Here is a 7091-nt window from a genome sequence, read left to right on the forward strand (position 1 = left end):
TTCTGGAAACACTGCTTCCTTCCAGGAGCCCCCAGGCAAACCTCAACCCCCTCTCACAGCAGTGAGGGCCTGCCTGGAGCAGGGAAGGGCCCAGCAGTGCCATTGCTGCTGTCCAGGGCTGGAACCTCCACCCCTGAGGGGCCTCGCTGGGCTGGGGCAGTGAAAACCCAAATCTAAGCTGCACTACAGACCTGGGATGGGGTGGGACAGAGGCTGTGGAGCTCGTGCATGACCCACATGGGGGTCAAGGCTGGGCACAGAGGCAGCACAAGGGGCTGGGAGGGGAAGGGGAGGGTGCAGAGGGTCAGCAGGAGGGGACAGCTCCTCATCCAGGTGAGGGCAGCTCACAGGACCCTGGCTGAGGGACCTCAGCTCAGCCCTGTGCAGAGCTGTGCCAGCAGGGGTGGCGCTGGGACAGGCTGGGGAGCCCTTGGGAAGGGGCAGGAGGCTCCCAGCTGGGCCAGGGCAGCGTGGGGAGAGCTCAGGCTGCCCTCCCTGCTCTGCCCTCACCTGTGGATGGGTTACCTGGGCACAGCGGCCCTGGTGCAGCCAGGTGAGCACTGCCCATCCCTCTGGGAACCAGCAGCCAAAGGAACAGGTGTTTGGGGTGTCCAGGAGCATCTCTTGGGACACATGAAAAGATTCTCCAGAGCTGTCTGTCCCCTGTCCTGCTGTCTGTCCCCTGTACTGCTGTCTGTCCCGTGGGGGCATCCGAGGGCTGGGTGTGTGGGATGAAAGGGGCATCCCTGCTGGGATAGGTGGGGGATCCCTCCTGGAATTAAGGGGGGATCCCTCCTGGAATTAAGGGGGATCTCTCCCGGTAAAAGGGGGATCCCTACTGGAATTAAGGGGGATCTCTCCCGGTAAAAGGGGGATCCCTCCCGGGATGAATGGGGGATCCCTCCCGGTGGGTACAGGCAGGCGCTGGGGCTGCATCCCTCCATCCCTCCCCGGGCAGGCTCAGCCCCCGGGACCCCCCGCACCCCATGACCGGCTCCAGCCCCACGTCCCCGCTGTCCTTGCGCTGTCCCTGCTCTGTGTCTGCCCTGTCCCTGCCCTGTCCCTGCCCTGTCCCTGCGCTGTCCCTGCCCTGTCCCTGCGCTGTCCCTGCCCGGTCCCTGCTCTGTCCCTGCCCTGTCCCTGCCCTGTCCCTGCGCTGTCCCTGCCCTGTCCCTGCCCTGTCCCTGCCCTGTCCCTGCTCTGTCCCTGCCCTGTCCCTGCCCTGTCCCTGCGCTGTCCCTGCTCTGTCCCTGCCCTGTCCCTGCCCTGTCCCTGCTCTGTCCCTGCCCTGTCCCTGCCCTGTCCCTGCGCTGTCCCTGCGCTGTCCCTGCGCTCTCCCTGTGCTGTCCCTGCCCTGTCCCTGCCCGGTCCCTGCTCTGTCCCTGCCCTGTCCCTGCCCTGTCCCTGCTCTGTCCCTGCGCTGTCCCTGCGCTGTCCCTGCGCTCTCCCTGCGCTGTCCCTGCGCTGTCCCTGCGCTGTCCCTGCCCGGTCCCTGCTCTGTCCCTGCCCTGTCCCTGCTCTGTCCCTGCTCTGTTCCTGCCTGTCCCTGCTCTGTGTCTGCCCTGTCCCTGCGCTCTCCCTGCCCTGTCCCTGCTCTGTCCCTGCCCGGTTCCTGCGCTGTCCCTGCGCTCTCCCTGCGCTGTCCCTGCTCTGTCCCTGCCCTGTCCCTGCGCTGTCCCTGCCCGGTCCCTGCGCTCTCCCTGCGCTGTCCCTTGCTCGGTCCCTGCTGCCACCGCGCGGGCACTCGGAGCGGGGCTGCTGCAGGTGCCCGGAGCTGCCCGGAGGTGCCAGCAGGGCCGCGGGTGGAGCCGAGCCGGCAGCAGAGGGAGCAGAGCCCAGCGCGGCCCCAGGAGCAGCAGATGGTGCTGTTGCCCTGTAGGATGATGCTGCAGGACAGCAAAATCCTCAATCCCAAATCCCAGATCCCAAACCTGGAGTGCTGCGCCCATCTCAGGGCTCTGGCAGGGGAATCTGGATTCCAAAATCTTTCTCCAGACCCTCTGCCCCTCTCCCCAGGACTGCTGCACCTGCAGTGCTGTGGGCTTTGCTGGAGCAGCAACCCCATCCCAAGGTTTCCCTGCATCCCTCCCCCAGCTGTCCCATGGTAAAGGAAATTTATTGTGGGTTTTATTTTTTGTGGTTTTTTTTTTTTGGTGGTTTTTTTTTTTTTTGTTTTTTTTTTTTTTTTTTTTTGGCTTTTTTTTTTTTTTTTTTTTGCTTGGCTGTGGGGATAATAATGAAGAAATCCTGGGACAAAGGGGCTGGCACTAAAACTTGGATGAGTTTCTGTGTCCAGTTCTGGCACAGAACAAAGACAAGGAGCTGCTGGAGAGGGTCCAGTGGGATCACAAGGATGGTTTGGGGTCTGGAGATTCTCTCTGATGAGGGGAGACTGTGGGAGCTGGGCCTGGTCAGTGTGGAGGAGGGAAGGGTGAGAGGGGACCCCATCATCCCACACAAACATCTCTGACAGGCGGTGTCAGAGCATGGGGCCAGACTGTTCAGGGCTGCCAGTGACAAGGAGCAATGGCCATGAACCAAAGCACAAGAATTTCCACCTCAACACGAGGAAGAACTTCTCTCCATGGGGGCGGAAGATCCCTGGAACAGCTGCCCAGGGAGGCCTGGAGTGTCCCTGTCTGGAGACATTCCAGTCCCCCCTGGATGTGTTCCTGTGTCCCCTGCTCTGGTGGCCCTGCCTGGGCAGGACTGGATGAGCCCCAGAGGTCCCTCCCAGCCTCAATAATTCTGTGATCCTGTGAGCTTTGGGCTCCTTTTAAAGACTTTGCAGAGCAGCAAGGGGACCTGAAGGATCTCCCAGCCCACAGGAGCTTCCCCAGCACAGAGTCACCTCCAGCTGTGGGAGGATGCAGGGGACTGGGGACATCGTGTGCCTGCCACTCCCATGCTGGCAGGAACGTGCAGGGGAGGTGGCAGAGTGTCACAGACACATTTTATGGAAAATCCTTTCCTTGGGATTTTTCCTCCTGAGAAGCTGAGAGGCCTCAGGAACCAAATGTAACCAATGGTTATCTGCTGCTGTGGAATGCAACAGGTGCAGCTGGGATTGGGCTCATGTGGTTGTTTCTAATTAATGGTCAATCACAGCCCAGCTGGCTCGGACAGAGAGCCCGAGCCACAAACCTTTGTTATCATTCCTTTTTCTATTCTCAGCCAGCCTTCTGATGAAATCCTTTCTTCTATTCTTTTAGTATAGTCTTAATATAATATATATCATAAAATAATAAATCAGCCTTGTGAAACATGGAGTCAGATCCTCATCTCTTCCCTCATCCTCAGACCCTGTGAACACGGTCACAGCAGGGGACAGATTTAATGGCAATGTCCCAGAGGAGCTGCAGGAACACCCCAGAGTGGGACCCTCATGGCAGGGTGAGTCTGTCCCCAGTGTCACATTGTCCCTCGTGGCCCCAGGTGCAGCAGGAGGGCTTCAAGCAGAGCAAGGCGGAGGTGCCACTGCCCTGCCAGCCCCATGGGGACCTTGGGGACAGCTCCAGGCTGTGCCCTCAGTCTGGCCGAGCTGAGAGGGGGAGAGGAGCTGAGCTGGGCCAGGTGCTGCATCCTCCAGGTTCAGCGTTTCAGCCCTGCCACGTGGTCCCAGCAGCCCACGGGGAGCTGTTCTTTATGTTTGAATTACTACAGGGGGAGAGATAACAACTCCATAATTAGCTTTGCACCTTTGAAATCTTATGTTTCTTTTGCAGCTTGAATATTTATGCAATCACAGAGATTCGCATGTCCCAGTTCTCCACATTATTTATTTATGTTCAACAATGACTGTACTTGTTAAATCACAATGTTTTCAATAAAAAATACCAAAAAGGAAGAATAAAAAACTCACCCCAAGCCTAGAAATGTTTTTCCTCCTCTCCCCAAGCCTCAAGCCCTTACCTTGGATCCTTTCTGTGGGAGGCCCTGGGGATCTCTTAGCTCCAAACTCATGATAAGTTGTACAAACACAAATCATTTATGTCTCTAAAGGAGAAGAAGGCTGGGCCAAAGTGGCAACTGGGGATTTCTTGCTGAAGAAATCAAGGCTAATATCAGCCCTCTGAGGACTTGGAGTCAAATTCCCATCTCTCACCTCGTCCTGGGGACCCTCACAACAGCACAACAGCCAACCTCCCTCACCCACAACCTCTCCCACCCTGCCCACGCACGAGGGAGCAGCCAAGGCAGCACTGGGAGCACCAGAGTTTGGGATGGTTTCTGTTTGGAGCTGCTCTGTACGGGGATTAGGGATTAAAATAAATGTAGGTGAGGATACTGCCACAGATCTGCCATTGCTTGCTCTCAGCTGCAGGAGGATGTGGCTGCCTTCAAGTGTCTCCTGTATTTATCTCTTTAATCACTTTTTTAAGCATGCATGCTTTATTGTTTTATTGATTGGACAGAGCTTTGAATAATCAATATGGCTTTAAGAATTCACTGGGAATGACAGAATTGCAATTAAGTAGAGTATGTGGAGAGAGCCTTAACCCATCTCATTAATTAATGAGGTCACTTTTTTCAAGTGTTTCATGGGAGCCCTTGGGAAAAGAAGATGGCAATTTATTGTAATCCCTGGAGAGGTTTTTTCCTCCTTCCTCACACAAAGTTATCTCAGACTCCCTGCCCTGTGCCAGTGACCCCCGTGTGTCCTCCTGCAGCTTCTCTGTGCAAGAGAGAACAGGATCAGGGTGAGAAGGAATTTCAGCCTGTCCAGATGTCAGGGGCTTCTCCTTTGTGCCGCCAAACCCCCAGCCCTGGGTCCACAGCTCTGGAACCTCCTCCTGCCCCCTGACACATCTCTGTGGCAGCTGTGACCTCAAAAAGGCTCAGATATTCTGGGTTCTGCAGCTTTTGTCACACTTTTGGAAGGAGTGCCTGGCCAGGGGGTGGCTCTTGATCCCACAGAGCGAGGCAGGGCTGGTTTGGGGCAAAATCTGCCCTGGGAAATGAAAGAATGCGGTGGTGTTTGAGGGTCCCCTGGACGAGGGAAGAGATGAGAATCTTGACTCCATGTTTCAGAAGACTGAAAATAAATATATATATATTTATTATATAAATATACTTATATTATATACAATTATAATTATAAATATATAATATTTTATTATATAATTATTTAATTATAATTATAAGTATAATTATATAATTATTAAATATTATATTATTTCAACACTCAGATAAATATATTATATTATATTATATTATATTATATTATATTATATTATATTATATTATATTATATTATATTATATTATATTATATTATATTACATTATATTGATATATTAAAACTACACTGAAGAAAGAGAAAGGAGACATCAGAAGGCTGGAAAGGAATGAATCATAAAATCTCGTGACAGACTCAGAGAGTCCGACACATCTGGCTGGGATTGGCCATTAATTAAAAACAATTCACATGCAACCAATCAAAGATGCTGGTGAACCATCTCCAGACCACATTCCACAGCCATATCAGACAATTATCATTTACATTTATTTGCTGAGGCTTCTTCTCAGGAGAAAAATCCTAGGGACAGGATTTTTATAAAATATGTCAGGATTTTTATAAAATAAAATAAAATAAAATAATAAAAGGGATCCTGGCAAGCTGGGCAGGCAGGGCTGGGGGTCAGGGCAGGGCCAGCCCTGGTTCCCAGCCTGCCTGGCACAGCTCGGCAGCTGCTCTGCTCCCTGTGCAGATGGAAACCCAGGCAGCAGCACATGGAGGGCTCCTGCAGCCAGTGCAGCATTTAGGGAGAGGTGATTCATGCTTCTCTCTGCAAATAAACCCCTGCTCTGTCTTTGCCTGCACTTTGCAATCTGTGCCTGGCTCAGGTAGGAAGAAAACTGCTGAGAGTTGCCAGGAAGGTTTCCAGAGCAGGAGATTTCACAGCAGTTCTGTGCTGCTTGCCCAAACAGCCCAGCCCAACCTCATTACTCATCCTCCCCTTCCACAAAACTCCGTCCCCTCCTTCTAATAAGGAACATAAAAAGCACTATTTTAGGCTTCTTCAGTGGATTGTTCGTGATTAAAGAGACAGTTGGGAATAGTCTGTGATGTTGAGAAGTCTCTGTATGAAATATTGAGCAGTGCTTAAGAAAGCCAGCTGTGTTTGTGTGGCAGAAATGGGGCTGGCCCCGGAGTGGCAATGAGGAGGAGACAGAGAGCAGCAGAGGCTGGTGACTCATGGGGAGAAAATGGTTTTACCTGGGCCAGGCTGGCATGGGGAAAGTGTCTGGGTCAAGCTGGGCCCTGTCTGCTTTGTGAAGGGGTGGTGTGGTGACACCTCACTCTGAAAGGAGAATTAGCAGAGTATTTCTTGATAGAAAACAGTAATTGAACAAGGTTCAGTGACAGGATCCACTTGCTTATTTACTGGCAGAGGACAGGCTCAGGCAGAGCTGTCAGGGAGCCCCTGGCACATCCCTGGGCAGGTCCTGAGTGGTGGTGGCTCCAAGCAAGGCCTCCAGAAGTGTCACCAGACACGTGGTGACAATGAACCTTCAGACTCTATAAAGGAAATTGGCTGCTAACGAGAGGTGGGCTTTGCACAAACTGTTTCTGCTGATTTCTGAAAACTCTCAGGGATGTTCTGCTGGCCAAATGCATGGCTGGATAGAATTTGATGGAATGGTGTCCCTGCTGGCACTGGAACTGTGTCCCTGCTGGCACTGGAACTGTGTCCCTGGTGACCCTGGGATTGTGACCCTGGTGACCCTGGGATTGTGTCCCTGGTGACCCTGGAACTGTGTCCCTGGTGACCCTGGGATTGTGACCCTGCTGACCCTGGGATTGTGTCCCTGGTGACCCTGGGATTGTGACCCTGGTGGCACTGGAACTGTGTCCCTGGTGACCCTGGAACTGTGTCCCTGCTGGCCCTGGAATCGTGTCCCTGGTGACCCTGGGATTGTGTCCCTGGTGACCCTGGAATTGTGTCCCTGGTGACCCTGGGATTGTGACCCTGGTGGCACTGGAACTGTGTCCCTGGTGACCCTGGGATTGTGTCCCTGGTGACCCTGGGATTGTGACCCTGCTGACCCTGGAGCTGTGGCCCTGCAGAGATGGCACTTGGTGACAAG

Source organism: Molothrus ater, chromosome 19 (genome assembly GCF_012460135.2).
Source record: "Molothrus ater isolate BHLD 08-10-18 breed brown headed cowbird chromosome 19, BPBGC_Mater_1.1, whole genome shotgun sequence".
NCBI lineage: Eukaryota > Metazoa > Chordata > Aves > Passeriformes > Icteridae > Molothrus > Molothrus ater.